The following is a 23,856-nucleotide window of genomic DNA, read 5'->3' as shown; positions in this document are numbered from 1 at the left end:
TTTCAATGTAAATGACATCCTCAAACGAACACCAGGCTCCAAAACAGGAACTCACCAAGACAAAATGCAGTAGAATTCAGACCACAGGACTGGCAAATCGGACAATGAGGCACAAACCAGGAGTTGAGAAGAATAATTTAATCCACAGACCAATAGACTGAGCGCTTTCTCCAGTAACACTGGCTTCATCAGAGTCAATGATAGACACACCCAGTAACCTTCCTAAATACCATGGTGTTACAATCACTTAATTGATTAATTAACTAAAAAACTTCTTAATTTCTTATAATAAAAAATTAGCTTTAAAAATACATAAAAATACATGAAAATGAAAATGTATATATAAACATATATATAAACACACACCTACCTAGCCAGCAATATACTCTGTTATCATATAATTGTGCAAAACCTACCCAATTAGCATGTTGGAATATACTTATGAGTAAACTACTTGTTATTTACACAGAATCTCAATTTCAAAACTGATATTATATTGAAATATTCTATGTACAGTATTTATGACAATTAATAACTATTAGTTAACCATTGTGTATGATACATGTTAGATATTAAACCCATTTGTATCAAATATGAACAGTGTAACAAACATTCTCTACTCAAATGAATTGTGCTTTATATTTTAACACGGGCTTCAACGAAATACATTCATTAAGCCCTGGAAACTTCGTGGCATTCAACCTTATTTGCCACTCAGTTTCACGTAGAGCTACATAATTCTTGATGTCATCAGCAGGCTTGCCAAAGTAGGGCACTGGAGGTTGTAGTGACTATGAATGGCCTCAAAAGCATTGCTTCTTACCCAGACAAACTAACACACACAAACATCAACACTTGCCATGTCTGGTAATAGAACTCCTACCTGACTAGTTTCTCACACTATAGCATTACGCAGTGATATAACTTGCCACGGAAATTACGGGGCTAGTCTTTCCCCAAAATACTAGTTTACAATACAAAATACTAATATTTCAAAGTGAATGACATCAGCAGGCATGCCAAAGTAAGGCATTTGAATTGTAGTGAGTGTGACTAGCTTAAAATGCATTGATCCCTACACAGACAAACACACACACTTGCCACATCTGGGATTAGAACTCCTATCTAAATAATTTATCACACTACAGCATTATACAGTTATGGGATGTGCCACACGGAATACTGGGCTATCCTTTCCCCAAAGGTATATTTCAAAGTGACTGACATCTGCAGGCTTGCCATAGTAGGGCAATGGGGAGGGTGGTGTGTGTGCATGGGCCATAACCCATTCTTCTAGAGGCAGACACACCACACTCAGGCACACACAGGTTTATATTCCACAGGTACATGTATACAACTGCTAGATGACTACTGCCTTGTACAGTCATGTTGCACAATTAGCACTAGTACCACAGAGTCTATAATGCTGAGGGATTCCAGACGCAAATGTCTACGGTGAGTGACATTTACACATCATGTGATTGTAGTCATTTGGCTGTGTGCTGGGTGGGACAGGCCTCATGATGGAAGGCTCTTTGTCACTGTCACTCTCTTCTACACATCTATGTATGTGTACTTTTGGCCTATTATAGTGTGTTGTCCTTGGATATATGTGTGTAAGCATGACTGGTGCATACTGAGGAGTGTATGCACTAACATCTGCAACTGTCAGATATGCATGATCCACTGTTGTTGCCAGCCATGGACTTCATTCCTTTAAGTGTGGGAGCATGCGCAGTATGACCTTCTGTACTGAATGTGTGAATCCATTCCAGGTAGATTGTACTCCAGTGCAGACTTATGTGTTCTACACCTACAGCTAGCAAACTGTTTCTGCAGGATATCTGTAGATCAGTTGAGAATATGGGGTCAAACTGGGCAAGGGATAGTGGGTACTGTAGGTAATTGTGTCTGTGCTGCTTCTGCTACATGGTCCTGGTGTTAACAGACATATTCAGACATGTACTGTTATACACTGTAATGTTTTATGTCATCAAGTACTGTCAGGTAGACATATTTGCTTGCAGTGATGTCCTGAGGAATACAGGGTGAATGCAGCTGTGTCCAGTATCGTGGTCAAATGCCAACATATTCTTGCAAACTAATGCCATTCTGGAGGGGGATCTGCAGACACTTGCTGCTGGGTCTGTGTAACTGGTTCAGCACCTTAGTACATTGGTGGCAGAGGATACCATACTTGCACATCCATCGACTTGACAGTATGGCCTTATCTTGCTGTGGCAATACCTCACAGCTGTACAGATTCACACAGGTTACCCAGAGGTAGGGGTCATAAGTCATGACATTACCCCTATTGTGGTTGACGAGCAGGTTTGTAGCCACCCATTCTTGTACTTGCAGCCAGGGATAGTATGTGCACATGGCTGCGTATTGGACCCTGCACATTCCATGCTGCCCATGCTCCCACCCCTCTCTATTATTCTATCCTCTTCCATACATTATGCAAACATTCTCTGATACTTTCCCTATAGTTATAACCTCATCACAGCAGTATATTGGTGTTGGGCCACAGTTCATGCAGTGGGACATGGTGGACATGTTACTGTGGTATGTCCACATGGCCTTGCATATGGGTTCTGTGCATGTGTTATGTTATTTGGGAGTCCATGACATAACATACATTGGCAGTACAGGTGTGACATAGGCCTTTGGCAGAGGACTGTAGGCCATTTGGTAGTGATGCAGGCCAGCTGTAGCAGGTTGTTGCATTCTGTCAGTCCTACAGTCCCAGACTGCAGTACAGTATATTCCCCTGGGGTGACAGGGTAGGTGTGTTAGGTGTTCATGCCAATACTTTCTGTTAGTATTGATCCAGTGGTATGGATGTTGGCAGGGAGCTGCTTACAGCTAGGGACACACCTGCATGGGACACCTGCACTGCATGCTGCATTATTTCACTATTGCTATACACAGGTGGGGGTCATATTGTACCCATTCCCAACAGCAGGAATAAGACTGGAGAGGTACCTGTGGGTGGTGGTTGGGTGAGCTGGGTGCATGTGTGCTATGGACACTACTTGCATCTGACTTACAGATATGCATGAGCCATTCCACTTATTCTGGCTTGTGCAGGGACATCAGCTGTTTCTCAATACATCATTCCTATGACCCTTGTGGTCTACGAGTGTTTGGCCAGATGACATTGGTATTCCCTACTACAAGCCCAGATAATGTGTGCAAACCTGTATGTACAATTCCAAGGGTGTGTTCATTTAATGGTTACACATTATACACTGTCTGTCTAGGGTATTTTCCCCTGTGTACTGCTTGTATATCTGGCCCAACAGTCATGCCATGTCCATGTTTCAGATGGTGACACATATTACTTCCATACATTTACAATGGCTTACTGCTAGAATGTGTTATACTGGGGAGCATTGTGTTTGGCACTGCAGTTGTGAGGACTTGGCCCTGTCATCGGCAGTACTGGGCAATGTCCACCAGGACAAACCTCACCATGCATACATACTGACCACTCTCACACAATATAAAACACACACCAACCTAACACATACATACCTGCATACTGCAGAAATGCTACAATCTATCCTGCTACCTTGGCCACCTCAGGTAATCTGTGCTCCACTGGTATTATACCTAAACATACATGTTATTACATTTCTACATGGGATTGGGGGCACACCTGACTGTTACTACATGTCTACATCAGACTGGGGAGGCACACCAGACTGTTCCTACATGTCTACATAGGAATGGGAGGGCATACCTGACTGTTACATTTCTACATAGGATTGGGGGGGGGTCACACCTGCGTGTTACTACTTGTCTACATAGGACTGGGGGTGCCCACCTGACTGTTACTACATTTCTACATAGGATTGTGGGGGGGCACCTGTGTGTGACTGCATGTCTACATAGGAATGGATGGAGGGCACACTTGACTGTTACTACATGTCTACATAGGATTGGGAGGGCACACCTTACTGTTACTACATGTCTACATCATATTGGGGGGCACACCAGACTGTTCCTACATGTCTACATAGGAATGGGGAGCACACTTAACTGTTACTAAATTTCTACATAGGATTGGGGGGCACACCTGTATGTTACTACGTGTCTACATAGGAATGGGGTCACACTTGACTGTTACTACATGTCTACATCAGATTGGGGGGCACACACCAGACTGTTGCTACATTTCTACTTAGGATTGTGGGGGGCACACCTTTGTGTCACTACGTGTCTACATAGGAATGGGGGCACACTTGACTGTTACTACATATCTACATAGGATTGGGGGAACACCTGACTGTTACTACATGTCTACATCAGATTGGGGGGGGCACATCAGACTTTTACTACATTGCTACATAGGAATGATGGGGGCACACCTGACTGTAACTACATTTCTACATAGGATTGGAGGGGCACACGTGACTGTTACTACATGTCTACATCCAATTGGAGGGGCACACCAGACTGTTACTACATTTCTACATAGGATTGGGGGGGCACACCTGACTGTTACTATGTGTCTACATCAGATTGGGGGGCACACCAGACTGTTACTACATGTCTACATAGGATGGGGGTCACACCTGTGTGTTACTACATGTCTACATAGGAATGGGAGGCACACCTGACTGTTACTGCATTTCTACACAGGATGGGAGTACACACCTAACTGTTACTACGTGGCTACATCAGATTTGGGGCACACCTGACTGTTACATTTCTACATAGGATTGGGGGGTACACCTGACACTTGTACACATTTGCTATGACTGTACTGGTATGCCAGGTACTCCATTTCATTCTGTATTCTAACCTATCATGCTGCCTAGAGGCATATCAGTGTACTACAGGTCTTAGGTTTGATTGACCTACATATCAGTTTCTGACTTCTTACCCTTCAGAACTAACATCCCACTGCCTGACCTGTTGAAGTCTGTGTAGGCTTGGGGGGGGGGGGTTACCCATAGCCATCATTCAGAGGCCTTAGCACAGCCTTTGTTTGTGTTTGTCTACACATGTCCTGCTGGCTGGGACTGTTTTTGGGTATGTGAGCCTTCCTGACTGGCATGTGTGTGTCATATGGACACACATGTGGCCCAGCACAGTTCCTGCAGTGGGTTTTGCCACCATGTGTAGTACTGGCTACTGTGGTGACACCAGTATTTGTTACATATCTCATGCTGCCACTATAGGTGTCTACTATCTGCTGGCATCCCATTCAACCACCCAGTTCCCTTGCATACTCACATCCATACCATAGATACAAGTAACAACACATACTACTCCATTTGTCAGTTGGTAGGAACAGTGACTTACCTTGTGGCTGTGCCAGTGTAGAGGATGGTGCTGGAGGGCTGCCTATGTCGGATGCACATAATACACTCCCTATACATGGTATAGCACAGGTAGTGTCATGTTTGGTATCTCTTTTACTGTATGTGCGAGTCAGAGAGAGGTGTCATTCCCTGGGTCCCTACAGTGTCAGTGCGTGTGTTATGTGTTGCCTCTTTGCCAAGGCCAGGGCATACTGGGCATGCCTCCTTCTGCCTACAGGGCAGGCTCAGGTTTTTTCTCCTCAGAGACACTCTGTGTCCATGCAGGCCTTGGCAATGGTGGGGGGCTGTATGGCCCTGTTCCATGCTGTTCCTGCTGCAGCTGTTTCCACAGGATCATATTGTGTAGTATGACACACACGATGACAATTTGAATACATATAGCTGGTGAGTACTACAAGGCTCCACCAGATGTGCCCAGGCACCAGAACCATGACTTGAGCATCCCAGACACACACTCTATTATAATTCTGGTCTGTGCATGTGCCTTGTTATGGAGTTCTTGTTCAGGTGTGTGTGTGCATTTCTAATGGGTGTCATCAGCCACGGTTCCAGTGCATAACCAGCATCCCCCACTAGGTGACCATTAGGGATGTTCCCATTGCAAATCTCTAGTACAGCTGCGTGAAATGCCAGATGTGGGAGTCGTGATAGCTACCAGGGCAGCCAGCACACACATTCATTATAATGCCCTGGGCATCGCACACAACCTGGTAGTTGATGGAGGGGAAACCCTTGCGGTTAATGTAGACCCTACCCTGCTCACCAGGTGGTGCTTTGATGCATATGTGCGTGCAGTCTATAGCACCCACTACCTCAGGGTATTCTGCTATTTGGTGGAAGAGACGCATATTGCTGGCCAATTCCTCATGGTTATTGTGGAAATATATGTGCTCACCAGCATGTGCTGACATGGCATCCATAAACTGGTGGAGTACTCTAGATGCTGATACCTGTGAGATCCCCATGATCTCCCCAGTTGGCCTTTGGATGGTACCTGTGGCTAGTATTCTTAGGCCTGCACATACCTTAGTATCCACTGGGATGGGTTCCCCTCTTTTAGTTCCTATGTGTCAGGCATGGCTGGCATAGCTCAACAATTTGCTGTAGGAGGGCCCTGTCCACCCTGTAGCACTCCACTATCTCCAGCTCATGTAGTCACTGGTAGGTTACCCTGGGTCTGTATACTCTACTCTGTCTCCTCACTGTGGGTTGGTCGACAGCATTCTCATCCTCACCACCCTCAGCATCTTCCACATGTTGATGTATGTTATTTGGGAGTCCATGGCATAACATACATTGGCAGTACAGGTGTGACATAGGCCTTTGGCAGAGGACTGTAGGCCATTTGGTAGTGATGCAGGCCAGCTGTAGCAGGTTGTTGCATTCTGTCAGTCCTACAGTCCCAGACTGCAATACAGTATATTCCCCTGGGGTGACAGGGTAGGTGTGTTAGGTGTTCATGCCAATACTTTCTGTTAGTATTGATCCAGTGATATGGATGCTGGCAGGGTGCTGCTTACAGCTAGGGACACACCTGCATGGGACACCTGCACTGCATGCTGCATTCTTTCACTATTGCTATACACAGGTGGGGGTCATATTGTACCCATTCCCAACAGCAGGGATAAGACTAGAGAGGTACCTGTGGGTGGTGGTTGGGTGAGCTGGGTGCATGTGTGCTATGGACACTACTTGCATCTGACTTACAGATATGCATGGGGCATTCCACTTATTCTGGCTTGTGCAGGGACATCAGCTGTTTCTCAATACATCATTCCTATGACCTTTGTGGTCTGCGAGTGTTTGGCCAGATGACATTGGTATTCCCTACAAGCCCAGATAATGTGTGCAAACCTGTATGTACAATTCCAAGGATGTGTTCATTTAATGGTTACACATTATACACTGTCTGTCTAGGGTACTTTCCCCCATGTACTGCTTGTATATCTGGCCCAACAGTCATGCCATGTCCATTTTTCAGATGGTGACACATATTACTTCCATACATTTACAATGGCTTACTGCTAGAATGTGTTATACTGGGGAGCATTGTGTTTGGCACTGCAGTTGTGAGGACTTGGCCCTGTCATCGGCAGTACTGGACAATGGCCACCAGGACAAACCTCACCATGCATACATACTGACCACTCTCACACAATATAAAACACACACCAACCTAACACATGCATACCTGCATACTGCAGAAATGCTACAATCTATCCTGCTACCTTGGCAACCTCAGGTAATCTGTGCTCCACTGGTATTATACCTAAACATACATGTTATTACATTTCTACATAGGATTGGGGGGCACACCTGACTGTTACTACATGTCTACATCAGATTGGGGGGCACACCAGACTGTTCCTACATGTCTGCATAGGAATGGGGGGGCACACCTGACTGTTACATTTCTACATAGGATTGGGGCACACCTGTGTGTTACTACTTGTCTACATAGGACTGGGGGGCACACCTGACTGTTACTACATTTTTACATAGGATTGAGGGGGGCACACCTGTGTGTGACTGCATGTCTACATAGGAATTGGTGGGGGGGCACACTTGACTGTTACTACATGTCTACATAGGACTGGGAGGGCACACCTGACTGTTACTACATTTTTACATAGGATTGAGGGGGGCACATCTGTGTGTGACTGCATGTCTACATAGGGTGGTGGGGGCACTTGACTGTTACTACATGTCTACATAGGACTGGGAGGGCACACCTGACTGTTACTACATGTCTACATCATACTGGGGGGCACACCAGACTGTTCCTACATGTCAACATAGGAATGGGGGGCACACCTAACTGTTACTACATTTCTACATAGGATTGGGGGGCACACCTGTGTGTCACTATGTGTCTACATAGGAATGGGGTCACACTTGACTGTTACTACATGTCTACATAGAACTGGGGGCACACCTGACTGTTACTACATGTCTACATCAGATTGGGGGGCACACACCAGACTGTTACTACATTTCTACTTAGGATTGTGGGGGGCACACCTGTGTGTCACTACGTGTCTACATAGGAATGGTGGGCACACTTGACTGTTACTACATGTCTACATAGGACTGGGGGAACACCTGACTGTTACTACATGTCTACATCAGACTTTTACTACATTGCTACATAGGAATGATGGGGGGCACACCTGACTGTAACTACATTTCTACATAGGATTGGGGGGGTACACCTGACTGTTACTACATGTCTACAGCATATTGGAGGGGCACACCAGACTGTTACTACATTCCTACATAGGATTGGGGGGCACACCTGACTGTTACTATGTGTCTACATCAGATTGGGGGGCACACCAGACTGTTACTACATGTCTACATAGGATGGGAGGCACACCTGTGTGTTACTACATGTCTACATAGGAATGGTGGGCACACTTGACTGTTACTACATGTCTACATAGGACTGGGGGAACACCTGACTGTTACTACATGTCTACAACAGACTTTTACTACATTGCTACATAGGAATGATAGGGGGCACACCTGACTGTAACTACATTTCTACATAGGATTGGGGGGGTACACCTGACTGTTACTACATGTCTGCATCATATTGGAGGGGCACACCAGACTGTTACTACATTCCTACATAGGATTGGGGGGCACACCTGACTGTTACTATGTGTCTACATCAGATTGGGGGGCACACCAGACTGTTACTACATGTCTACATAGGATGGGGGGCACACCTGTCTGTTACTACATGTCTACATAGGAATGGGGGGCACACCTGACTGTTACTACATTTCTACACAGGATGGGGGTGCACACCTAATTGTTACTACATGGCTACATCAGATTTGGGGCACACCTGACTGTTACTACATTTCTATGTAGGATTAGGGGGGTACACCTGACACTTGTACACATTTGCTATGACTGTACTAGTATGTCAGGTACTCCATTTCATTCTGTATTTTAACCTATCATGCTGCCTAGAAGCATATCAGTGTACTACAAGTCTTAGGTTTGATTGACCTACATATCAGTTTCTGACTTCTTACCCTTCAAAACTAACATCCCACTGCCTGACCTGTTGAAGTCTGTGTAGGCCTGGGGGGTTACCCATAGCCATCATTCAGAGGCCTTAGCACAGCCTTTGTTTGTGTTTGTCTACACCTGTCCTGCTTGGCTGAGACTGTTGTTGGGTATGTGAGCATTCCTGACTGGCATGTGTGTGTCATATAGACACACATGTGGCCCAGCACATTTCCTGCAGTGGGTTTTGCCACCATGTGTAGTACTGGCTACTATGGTGACACCAGTATTTGTTACAGATCCCATGCTGCCACTATAGGTGTCTACTATCTGCTGGCATCCCATTCAACCACCTGATTCCCTTGCATGCTCACATCCATACCATAGATACAAGTAACAACACATACTACTCAATTCGGCAGTTGGTAGGAACAGTGACTTACCTTGTGGCTGTGCCAGTATAGAGGATGGTGCTGGAGGGTTGCCTATGTTGGATGCACATAATACACTCCCCATACATGGTAAAGCACAGGTAGTGTCATGTTTGGCATCCCTTTTACTGTATGTGCGAGTCAGAAAGAGGTGTCATTCCCTGGGTTCCTAGTGTGTCAGTGTATGTGTTATGTGTTGTCTCTTTGCCAAAGCCAGGGCATACTGGGCATGCCTCCTTCTGCCTATGGGGCAGGCTCAGGTTTTTCCTCCTCAGAGTCACTCTGTGCCTATGCAGGCCTTGGCAATGGTGGGGGGATGTGTGGCCCTGCCCCATGCTGTTCCTGCTGCAGCTGTTTCCACAGGATCATATTGTGTAGCATGACACACACGATGACAATTTGAATACATGTAGCTGGTGAGTACTGCAAGGCTCCACTGGATGTGTCCAGGCACCGGAACCATAACTTGAGCATCCCAAACACACACTCTATTATAATTCTGGTCTGTGCGTGTGCCTCATTATGGAGTTCTTGTTCAGGTGTGTGTGCATTTCTAATGGGTGTCATCAGCCAGGGCTCCAGTGCATAACCAGCATCCTCCACTAGGTGACCATTAGGGATGTCTCCATTGCAAATCTCTAGTACAGCTGCATCAGATGTCAGATGTGGGAGTTGTGATAGCTTCCAGGGCAGCCAGCACACACATTCATTATAATGCCCTGGGCATCGCACACAACCTGGTATTTGATGGAGGGGAAGCCCTTGCAGTTGATGTAGACCCTATGTGCGTGCAGTATATAGCACCCACTACCTCAGGGTATTCTGCTATTTGGTGGAAGAGATGCATATTGCTGGCCAATGCCTCATGGTTGTTGTGGAAATATATGTGCTCACCGGCATGTGCTGACATGGCATCCAGAAACTGGTGGAGTACCCTGGATGCTGATATCTGTGAGATCCCCATGATCTCCCCAGTTGGCCTTTGGATGGTACCTGTGGCTAGTATTCTTAGGCCTACACATACCTTAGTATCCACTGGGATGGGTTCCCCTCTGTTAGTTCCTATGTGTCAGGCGTGGCCGGCACAGCTCAACAATTTGCTGTAAGAGGTCCCTGTCCACCCTATAGCACTCCACTATCTCCAGCTCATGTAGCCCCTGGTAGGTTACCCTGTGTCTGTATACTCTTCTCTGTCTCCTCACTGTGGGTTGGTTGACAGCATTCTCATCCTCACCACCCTCAGCCTCTTCCACATGTTGATGTATGATAGTTACTGCAGCCCCTATCATTTTGTTGTTTTGTTTGTTAAAATTTCCCCACTTGTATACACCAGTAGTGTAGAGTAAGTGGGAAAAACCAGAGGGAAAGGTGTTTGCATAGTTTATAAGTAGTGTTCTGGGTTGGGCTGGGCTGCTGCCTGTGTAATTGGCTGATTCTGAGACATTTCATCTGCCAGCTATGCCAGTTCTCCTTGATTACCTTCCTAATGCTGTTTTCCCTTCCCATTGCCTTCCTGTTTAAGCCCAGAGGCATGCCGCGCAAACACATTGATCAAATGTGTACAGAGCTGCTATTTCCTGGTATACTTTTTTTTCCCTTTAAAACCCGGTGCATGGCACACACACTCACTTAGGCAATGTAAAGGGTGCTAAGCAGCCTCAGACACACACCCTTGCTTAGTTCTGCTAAGCTAAGGGCAAACCCGAGCCACAGGGCTCCAATCCACTTACAGTTGTTGTTGTTGTGTCTTTTGGCTTTCCGGTTAGGGGTCGCCACAGTGGAACTCCGGTCCGCTAATGATTGGCAGTAGATTTTTACATGCCGAGTTGCCAGCTCTGACGCACAACCTTCAACGAAGGTACACCCATTCACGCATGTCTCCACACAGAAGACGCTCTAGCTAAGAATCAAACAAGACAACGTCGTACTGTGAGGCAACAACACTACCGCAGCACCACCACTGCGAGTATGCCTAACAAACACCTCTATGATGTCTGCTAACTCTTAGGCTTGAACCATGTTATTCCTGCTCTTATACTGTTGGGTGCTGACTAGCATTAAGGGTCATTGAGGGGAAATCTGGGATTCAGTATCATTCCCCTCATTTGCATAGGATTGCCTGCTAATGCATAGTTACAGGTCCCAAAAAAGTCATAAAGAATGCTGAGATGTAATGGATTCAGACCAAGCACAATGCCAATGCCAAACATGGTAAAATCAATCACCTTTAATGTTAAACCATAAAATCTCATGTAACATTAAGCACTTTCATCCACACTAAGGTGGACTTCATCAGAATAAATTACACCATTTTAATGTGCATTTAAATACCCCATTTTGGCACCAAAAGTTCACAGAATGTTTAAAATTTTAAAATGAACCAGTGCCAATAAATGGATAAACACTACATAAAATTCATCACTTGAACTCACCCCTACCAAAATGCTGTGCCAACATATGTATGTATAAACATATATGTAACCAATAAATCATATAAATATTACATATATTGTGTATAATGGAAAATAAATCAAATAAGTTGACTACATGTCCTGCTTAAACTTCTGTAGCTATGCAAGATGTAAAAAATAGAAATACAGTAAAAATGCATGATATAAGTTATCAATATATATGTATATATATATATATATATATATATATATATATATATATATATATATATATATATATATATATAAAACATCAATTCATTGTAATACAACAACACTTAAAAGATAAGAAAAACACAAAAGGCCAGGCACCAGAAACCTCTGCAGCTGTAAAAAATGAAGAACAGGATACACACAAAGCTGCTGAGAGTAGGCTCCAGAATCCACAATGAACTTGAAAAATACCAGGAAACGAATCTGTGCAGAACTGCTTTATTACAACACACTAGCGCTAGTGTGTTGTAATAAAGCAGTTCTGCACAGATTCGTTTCCTGGTATTTTTCAAGTTCATTGTGGATTCTGGAGTCTACTCTCAGCAGCTTTGTGTGTATCCTGTCCAACACTTAAAATATATTATATCTAAAGCTCTCCTTGATAACTACATCATATACCAAGTATAAATAATCATATTTGTGTGAAAAACCACTGAACACTAGGATAGTGCTCAATAACAACCACAAAAGGGAAATTGGTATAATTAATAAATTAACGTTAACTAAAATAGGTTTTATAGTAATATATTCATTAAGTCCAGGCTCCCTTGCTGCATCAGTTAATATTTGCCATTTGATTTCCTCCTTTCCAAGAAATGCTTTAAAATTACTCCCACGTGGTCCTAAACAAATTTGATCAAGTGTCGTGAATTTAAATAAATTTGTTTCTCCATATTTAGCTATTTGTCTATATAAGGCATCATTCATGTCCCTCTTTCTTATACTACATAAGTGATCATACATTCTTTTCTTGAATTGCCTCTCTGTTTTGCCTGTGTAGTAGCTGGGACATATCATATATTTGGCTAAATATATAATGTATTTAGAATCACAATTACCATATAGAAAGCTGATTCTAGTACTATTAATATTTTCTAAGACCAATCCTTCAACCTCTAATATAGTGTAACATTGCCCACAGCCACCACACCATCTAGTTTAGTACTAAGCTAACTGCTCTTGTGAGCCATTTTAAGCCTAGCCAATTATCCCTTGTGAGACTCAAACCCTGCACCTTGTGTTTGTAAGGCAAACAGCTTAGCCATTAAGCCACCCATGTATTTATTTGGATCACTTCTTACTCCTGATATAGATCCATTCTCTAATTTTCTCTTTATGTTTGCACCCATTTTGTGAACAAACACTGGTGTATCACCTATAATCTTCCTTATGTCTTGATCAGCCACAAGAATATTCCAGTTCTTTCTTTGTACATTTTGCATACCATTTACATATGGGGAATATTCCAACACACAAGCTCTATTATGTTGAGTTGCAATACCATTTCCAACTATTACTAAATTTTGAACAAATTCCTTTCCTAGTAAAGGGGGATATCTGTTCCCCCATTCACTTACTACATAATTCATGAAATCATCCAGCATACGTATTGGATACCCCCTTGATACAAACATGGATTTAATATAATTTACTTCATCAATCATATCATTATATATAGACATCATACGGGCAGCTCTAATACATTGTCCTTTAAATATATTCCTCATCATATTCCTTGGGTGATTACTAGAATATTCCAGGTAACTGTTCGAAAAATTACTTTTTCTGTAAATTCTGGACTTAAAACCACTACTAGTATTAGAAATATAGGTGTCCAAATAAGCTATTCCATCTGGACTACTTGAAAATGTGAATTTCAAAATGTACTAGTACTATTCAAATAGTCCATGAACTGCCCTATACTATCCTGGAGTCTGTCCCATAGAATAAAAATATCGTCCAGAAACCTTTTAAACTTTTAAACATTCTGTGAACCTTTGGTGCCAAAATGGGGTATTTAAATGCACATTAAAATGGTGTAATTTATTTTGATGAAATCCACCTTAGTGTGGATAAAGCACTTAATGTTACATGAGATTTTATGGTTTAACATTTTAAGGTGATTGATTTTACCACTTTTGGCATTGGCATTGTGCTTGTTCTAAATCCATTACATCTCAGCATTCTTTTTGACTTTTGTGGAGTTCTGTGTTGCCTTTACGCTGATTATTGGTTTATTCATAGTTACAGGTCCCACACTGAGCCTTCCCCCTTAGCAACCACTATTCACTGGCCATGTTGTCTTCTGCCTGCCATTGAGTATAATGGCAAAATAGTGATTTTGGTTAGAATGCTTATTTCAGGTTATTTTTTATATTTTCGGCCTGATCCCATTTGCATGTCGCTGCCCTATGCTTAAACAGCCGAAATCGACTAAAAAAAAAAAAATTAAGTTTTTTTTTACATTTTTGAAACGGTTTCCCATGCCAATGGTCATATATTTGCCCATTGGCATGGTTTCCCATAATATACACACTTTATTTGGAGCTGTCATGGCTCCATTTTGTAGTTTACAAAAATGTACTTGGTTACTAACCGAGTACATTTCTGCACACTACACTAGTCCTGCACGGCCGGCTGACAGCTTCCTGGATCACAAATTCACTTTATTTGCATGGTTTTCACCTGCAAATGGGGTAATTTGCATACAGGAGCTGCATCCGTGCAGGAATAGTGCAGGTGTGCTCATGCACGTCCCTGTAGCTTATTCCTGGATTGCACGGTGGCCATATTGCCTCCTGGAGCTCCTGCACTGTTCCTGCACACCGTGCAGGGCTTGCAGAATCCGGGGGTATATCTGTCTATCTACTGCTAAATTGTATAGCAACCCAGGTGTTTTAGAGCTGTTGTTGCTGTAAAGATTGTTACACAGCAATGTATGAAATAATGCATCTGCTCCCATTTATGCTGGTTATATCTTTGTGACCTTCTACATTGTTTGCATGTTAACTCAGTGTTTTACTAGATTGCATGTGCTTGATATCTATTCATGTTTCTGCTAGTCATAGTCAGAATAACTTTGATTTTTACCTTTAATCAGGCCTCTAGGACTAGCGCACTGTATTACCACCGGAGCATTTCTCTCCAACTGCTGCTTTCCTTTACTTAACTTTTCGTGTCTAACTTGATACTGCATTTTTCACTTATAGCATAAAATACACTACACTTTCAACAGGCCATCCAGGTACAGTGTTTTATTGTATAACAACTACTAGTTAATGTGCCATGTGTTGCCATCTCTGTACCCACTATATGTTTCTGTCTTAATCCTGTCTCTGCCTACCTACTAATTTGTCTCTCTTCTTCTATTCTTTCTCCAACTCTAGTTCTTGCCCAACCAGTTTATTTTTCCCAGTAACAAGTAACTGGAGAGACCCTGCCTAAACAGTTTCAAAGAGCAAACTGGTCCCTTCCATTCTGACATGGACCAGCTCCTGAGCAACCAAACTAAAGGGAAACAAACTATGACAAACAGATACTTTTTTTTTTTTACAACTGCATTAACTTATAAAAGTAGTCACCTCCTCGAGAGCATGCTACCAAGAAATGCCAGCTAGCTACTGCTTCCTTAGCCCACTTTCCAACATAATTTTAAGTTCGTTTAACCATTTCAATTTAGACCCAAGACTTTAAGACTTTCTGGTGAAATCTCTTTTCCCTCTTCACCCTGTAGCCTGAAATCTAGCCTGTCCCCAAACCAAATTTATGCTACATAGGCTTACCAGTTCTAATAGGTTCATTTGATATAGCTTAGCGGTCTTGCAGACTGATTGTTTTTTGTATTTCTTTCACTGTGAGGATCCACACACTTGGTGTAGTCTCACTCCATTCCAGCTCACTATGCTCGGGCTCACTCTGCAATAATAAGCTGGTGTCCTGCCTATTCCTTGACCTATCAGAAGCCTTTGATACGGTCTCTCACCCTCTTCTGCTTACCAAACTGGCTAACCTTAACATCTCTGCCTCTACTATTACTTGGTTTTCCAGCTATCTCACTGAATGTCTGCAATCAATGGCTCTCGGCTCTATCCACTTCTCTTCCTGTCAAAATGGGAGTCCCCCAAGGATCTACCTTTGGCCTATTACTATTCAATATATTCACTAATCTACTCTACACCTCCTGTCCACAGTCATCCCTAATACAATACATAGATGACTCCGTCATCACCATCACAGATACTCCCTCTGACCTTAACTCTGCAACTCAGGCATCTTTTAACTCTGTTGAATCCTGGCTCTGTGACAACCAGCTAATTCTAAACCCTAAAAAGACAAAAACTCTTACTATTTTCTGTCTAAGATGCAATCATTTAATCCGGATAGATCCTTTATATTTCTTCCAAAGAACTTCACCCACCTTAAATTAACATTTTCTGTACTGTTTTTTAGCAAAAAGCAGCATAGCAAAAGCAAATAACTGTCAGAAAACAGAATAAAAAATAAATTGCAGTATCTTTAGGATTACTGACACTTTATTAAGAAGACAATGACTTCAGTTAGCGCTTTCCATTCTCAGAGACTTCTTCAGACTAAACTTCATTGTTCATTACATATATTAAATACCCATTCTTGGGATATATCACCCAACATGTGACTAGGCTTCTTAACTTAGATTGGATGTTGTTGGGTGATGTATCCCAAGAATGGTTTCCCTGGGGAAAAAAAATTGCTGTTCCGTGTCTTCGGGATTGTCAGCTTTCACCATAAAGGGGTTGATAAATCAGCATTCACTATTTTAAGTGTTCGCTGATTTAATATAGACCCACCTAAATCTACTACAAATATACAAACCTAAGACTAAACTTGGCTGCAACTTCTACAGCTACAATCCTATCATATCATAGAACAGATTACCTCTAGAAATCAGGTCCCTCAAGCATTCACATCAATTCAAAACTGCCACTAGAGAATACCTACAAACCCACAGGGCCTGCCATTACACTCATTTCCCCTGATCTATAATCCACATGCAATTTACAAATAAAATGCCTAATCTTTACAGCTCCTTACCTCTTCAAAGTATCAGTCTTCATCTCCATTTGTTTCCATTTCTAATGTGACATATTTCATTAAAAAACACACACACTATGAACTTTTTCTCACTGCCTATTCAAAATATTTGTATTGAATAATTTCTATTATTTATGATTAGTATGTTTTTTTTAATTTTTTTTCTGATAAAATGTATTTTAATTGTATGTACACATTGTAACCTGGTGACACTGTTAACACTAAAACTACTTTTCTCCCCGGGCCTCGGACTAACCCGGTCAACAAATGTAAAATAAAATAAATCTACTGTTATGGTCAGATTTTACACAACTGTACTTTTTATGCTTTTTCTTAACAAGGACATCTACCCTAACAGATCTCAGAGGTTCTGACCCTTGTCTTAACTCAATAAAAGTACCACGGAGAGACTTCCAGGATGGCTGCACATTGAGTAATAGCTTAATTCTAGCTCTCCCAGTGTGAAAACAAAAACTCAGCAGAGAAGGCTAGTGGACTTTTGTGTTTCTGGGTAAATTTCTGTAACTTGCTAGTAAGTGCACTGGCTGAATGCCAAGAAACAAGAAATATAGAGGACCTGAAGGAAGATTAGCTACAAAAGGTGAGGAAAGAACACTCCCAGGAAAAAAATGCAGCTATTCAGCAAAAAGCAGTGCAAGCTCCAGACATGACTTCCAATAAGCGTAAGACAACTGCACACAGATCTGCTTCATATAAAACACTGATGTCATATGTGATGCCCATCACTATGTGACATCCCCACTCTGGGCCAGTAATCGAGGAGCCTGAATCCTCATCACTGACACTGGAGAGGGAGGCGCATTTGGAATACAAATGAATACACTTAGTATTTCCAGATGTAGACCTCTCCGCATCAAGTACAATTTCCCTTATGAGCACACAGGGAACACACTCCACCCAGGGTCTGGATATCTTTTTATCTGTCTCCCTCCAGGTCCCCAATAACATTCCACACTGGTACAGCTGTAGGGATAGGTCCTCAGCTGAGAGTCCAAGGTAACTCCTCCAGCACCTTCTCTTTAAACCCAGTGCTTTGTGTCCCTGCCCCAAGTAACTGAGCCACACAGTTTTTTTAAGATTTAATTTTCACACACACACACACACACACACACACACACACACACACACACACACACACACCTGGGAACAGCTGGTACAGATTACCCCTTCTACCAACTTTGCCCAGACAGTATGGTAGTTATCACTACCACCAGTCAGTTACTATAAGACTATTAAAAGGGTATTGAGTTATACTGTATAATATTAATACTAATACAACTGGTAGTAGTTCACCAAGATGGCTAGGCCTTCTGGAGTGGCCCACACAGTGTCATCAAATAAAAGTGCTCTTAAAGGTTAGATACTTCCTACAAGGATCAGCCACAGTAAAAGTTTTAAATATATATAATAATAAATTAATAATATATATAAAATAATAAATTATAAAAGAGCATGAAAATACTGAATATATATTCAAAGTAAACCACAGAGTTCTTATCACAGAAAATATTGAAAATAACATTGATGGACAGACTCAGACAAATGAAACAATATCTAAACTAAGTTTCACTACATTTATGACCATTCTATAAGAATCACTGTTCCCTAGTTAAGCTACTTACTACCACAAGGCAAGATGCTGTGGGTGAGTGTCTTTCTAGTCAGGCTTTCCAAACAGACTATACTCTGAGATTTCTCTTTGTAATATCTAAGCTATAATTTCTAAGAGGGCTGGCAGAATTACCTCATCTGGTCAACTGACTCTAGGTTCTCATGGTATTCCCCTTTGAAGATTGAGACAGGAAATTAGCATAGACGGCCACAATACAGATCCAAATGTTTATGGAATTGCCTGGGGCCTACCCTCTTTTTACTGAGCTAATGGACAAAGTCTCTTCCCCAGACCCAACATCTCTGATCCTATTCAGCACTGTGGGGTGTTAACAGCTCAATTACATTTCCCTTATTTTTCTTAAAGTTAAGTTAGCTGATTAACCTCCACTGTGCCAATGTCCTGTTTTAAAACATATACATTTAATTCAGTTGCAATAATGCATGTACATTTCTTTTCATTTTAGCAGGGTGCACTGTTAATGCATTTCAACACAAGCAATGCTCACAAATACAGTTTCAGCACACACATCTGTACAAAATCAGTTTGTTATACAAATGGCATACAGTTCTAGTACATTTGTAACATAAGCATCTTGTATAAATCAGTTTGATATTCAAAGGATATATCATTCTTTACAAAACTCCAGATGGCTGTGCTGGCACTTGCCCATATCATCACAAAGTATATCAACTCAAACAACAAAAGGCTGGAAAATGGAAAAAGCTTTAAACAGACATGATGTGATAATAAAAAAAAAAAAAAAGAAAAAAAAAATAAAAAGGCTGGCTATGAGACTGCTTAAGAAGAGATGAATAATAGAATTAGAGGACAGAGATGTATAGAAAACCTGACATTTTCAGCTGTACCAGAGAAGCTGGAAGGAACAGACCCTATTAATTTTGTGAAAGCACAAATAAGCAACTGGACTGTTATTCCACAGCAGGCATTGTTAATTGAAAGGGCACATCATGTGTGTGTGCTCCAAACCTGAATATGAGAAAGCAGCCTAGACCTTTCAATAGTAAAGATGCAGTCCCACCAATAGAAGGAGTTGAGTCTGACAAAGCTGTGGCAGATCAACAAAGTATTAAAAGTGGGAGACAGAGTGTTTGTGGAGAATGATTACTTATTCTACTCCAGACTGAAGAGGAATACATTTATTCTACTGTTCAGGGAATGTCAAGAAGTAGGAGTGACACTCAAACTGCTATACTTGGCTGTCTTCAAAAATATTCTTCTTTGGAGAGACAACATCATTTTTTTTTATGAAGTACATGCTAAGGAGAAAATACAAAAGCTTGTTCAACAAAAATGAGCTGTGAAAAAGAAGGAAGATCAGCTGCTTGTTTTTCTGGTAATAATGACCACAGAGAGACTGTGCCAGTGAAACACCTTCTGATGTTCAGTGGAAAAAGCTGGAGAGAAGGAAGGGAGTACTAAAGATGACTAGAAGAATCAAGAGTATGTTGGAAATGAAGCAGAGATGGGATTTGGGAGATGGCGAGTATGTTGGAAATGTAGCAGAGATGGAGATGAACAGCAATAAAACTAGTAACTTGGAAATGTGGGATTACAAAGCAATAATTTATATTTTTTGAAATATGACAAAACAAGAACATCTGGAAATATTGCACTTTCTTGGACTTTGTTTGACTTGTGATGGACTCTAAAGCAAATACCCTACTTCATGCCATTAATGTTCAGAAAAATACTTGGGGAGGGGCGGAAGAGGAGGGAGTAAATTAGCTGTAAGTAAAACATTTTTTCTTAATAGTACTATTTTATAGTGCCTGATTTTCTTTGCATGCTATAAACTAAAGTTTTCTCAGTTACTGAGAAGAAAAGTCTGGTTAAAAGAGCATGACAAAAAATGAGTGTGCTTTTTCTCATTCTTGCTTGGGGAATTACTGGATTACAGCCCTTAGCTTGATCTAGTAACAATCTTAAGAGAAAGCAAGTAAATGAAAAATAATATTGACTATTATAAGGCTTTTTTCTTGCAAATAAATGTATGCTTTGTAGCAATTCTTTATTTGGTCCTCATGTCTCCATGGAGACAATCTGATAATGAGAAACTGGCTAGGCGATAATGTTCTGTGAAAGCATTCAGGTGATTTTACAGTTAGGAGAACTAGAAAGATAAGACAGGAGAGCACTTAGAAGCACAGGCTGCACCATGCATCTTAGCATGGATAAACTTTCTTTTAGGTTAACTTAAGTCTGTGAGTGCAGTTGTCAGTTTGGGACATTTTGTTCTTATTAGGAGGATAAAACTTTAGTTAGTATTTCAAGATGTACATAGTTTTGTGTGTTAGGTTTTAGGGGATAATGGGGTTGTTTGTTGTTTGTTTAAGGGCTTTCAATAAACCAAAATGTTTTCTAAGTTGTGACATAGGCTCAAATTAATATGATAAGTAACCACTGTATAAACTTTCAAACTGCCTAACAGTGTATGCATGTAACACAAAAGCTGGAACTAGACATATAACAAATAAGATGTTGTACATAAAAGGTGGGAATAATAATGTCTTTAAATGTCAATGGTCTCACAGATAAATATGAAAAAGAAAGTGTAATGAACTATATTAAAATGTAGAGTACAAGTAGTTATGTTATGGAGGAGCACTTGGAAAGAACTGAACATATAAATTTGATAAGATTTTCAGGATGATTATTCAGTGGGCTACGTGGGACAAAGTAAAACAGTACCTATTAATCACAAGAGGAGCTCCAAACATGATAGAAGAGGATGCAACAGATAATGGTATATATATATTACTAATGGGCTACTGGCAAGGGGGAGGATTACACAGGCATGCATTTATATTCCACCTAAAACTGCTCTAATGGAGCTTAAGAAAATTCTGGGATAAATAATCAGCTTTCAGCAAGGAATATTATTTATAGGTGAGGACTGGAATTTGATTTGCAGCAGTAAAGATTTGTCTGGAGGACCCATAAGGAAAAGCATAACAATGGAGGGTAGACTTTTGAAGAAATTTATGAAAGTATTTGGCATGGAAGACATGAATGCAGTACTAGGAGTTTGGAGTGAATTTATATATTATTCCCCAAGATACAAAAACTGGGCTAGGCTAGACAGAATTTAAATTTCAAAGAAACATGCATTTAATTGAAAGTCTTAATACACAACTCAATATCTATTTGAGATAATGCACCAATAATAAGTAAAATAAAAGCACAGGGTAATGAAATAAAAATGTGACACTGGGACTTTCCCTACCTATCTTTTGAAAAGAGATGAATTTAAGGAATGGTTAGTGGAAATTATTCAGCCGCTATTAGAGAAGATAGAAATTTCTTCTGAAAATATATCTAGGAAGTGGTATAAAATTTAAAGTAGAGTTTAAAACAGGATGGACATAAGAGAAGGGGAGATATGGTTAAGAAGTATCAAGAATTATTTAGAGGAATTAAATGTTAAAGCATTGCAGAATAGGGGGACTCTCACACAACAAGAAGAGGAGCCACTGCAGAATGCTAAACAGAAAATAAAGGATTATCTCAATTAATATGTATTGGTTTTAAAATATTGCTGTTAAGTAACTGTTTTTTGTGATAATTCTATAGCACAAAAACTTTTAACACAGTGACTTGGGCTATCACCAAGCTTAGCGATCCTATAACAAGGGAGGTAACAAGATCCTTTAGAGGTAGTAGAAATATTTCAGAAATTCTATGAAAGTCTGTATAAAGCAGAGAAACATGGAAATCAAGAAAAGATACAACTGGAAATGTTTATGGAAGAATTAAATATGCCAAGGTTAGAGGTACATGAGGCACAATTACTAACAGTTAGGCTAGGTGTAGATGAGATAAAAATGATGATGTATAACCAATCTACAGGAAGGTCCCTAGGGATAGATGGTATTCTTGTGGAAGTTTGGAAGCCAGGAGGAAAAAAAAGTGATAAAGATCTGGAAAATTTTTGTTTAGCAGTATTTGAAGAGGAAGAGAAGTACCAACATTCTGGAAGAAAGCGGTTGTAGTTGTATTACCTAAAGAGATAACGATTCATCAGATCCATCTTCATACAGCTCCATGATTACACAGTGTTCACATCTATAATGGCTAAAAGAATGGCAAAAGCGATGCCAGAATTAATACATATGGATCAGTGTGGTTTTGTGGAGATGATGCAAATATTTGACAACATCAACAGAACATTTGTGATCCGAAGGGACACAGAATGCAATAAAATATCACTGTTGGTGGTGGGTCTTGATGCAGAGAAAGCATTTGACAGAGTAAGCTGAGACTTTATGAGCAGGGCAATGGAAGCATATGCATTCCCTGGTAAAATTATAAGGTTGATTTGGAGGATATTTAATGGATTAGAGGTGATAATTAAAGTGATAGGGGTTTTTGCTGATAATTTCAGATTGAACAAAGGAACCAGGCAGGGGTGGCCTCTTTCCCCTTTGCTATTTGCATTATGTTTATAATCACTGACAAAGAAAATAAGGGACTCAGAAATTCAAGGATACAATTGGCATGGTAGGCAAGAAATTGTGGCTCTCTTTGCAGATGATGATGATATTTTATACCTGGCAAAACCAGAAAAGGACATTCTGTTGAACATTTGAGACAGTTTCATATCCTTTTGGGATACAAAATTAATGAAGCTAAAACAAAGGCAATATTGGTAAATTATGTACCCCAACAAGAATTGGTTCAGCAATATCCATATTTATAGTGACAATGTAAAATTAAGTATTTAGGTGTATGGATTAAAAATTATTCCAGTGTGGCAGTTATAGATGTGGGAAGAAACTGAACAAAAGTTAATACAAGAACTCTCAAATTGGAAGCTCTTGTTATATGTATATGGATAGTAAGATACAAGCAGTTAAAATGTTTTTAGTCCCTTTAGCCTTATACACAGCTAAGGCATATTT

This window comes from Protopterus annectens, chromosome 10.part0 (assembly GCF_019279795.1).
Source record: "Protopterus annectens isolate FY-2018-M chromosome 10.part0, PAN1.0, whole genome shotgun sequence".
NCBI lineage: Eukaryota > Metazoa > Chordata > Ceratodontiformes > Protopteridae > Protopterus > Protopterus annectens.
This window is presented reverse-complemented; position numbering follows the sequence as displayed.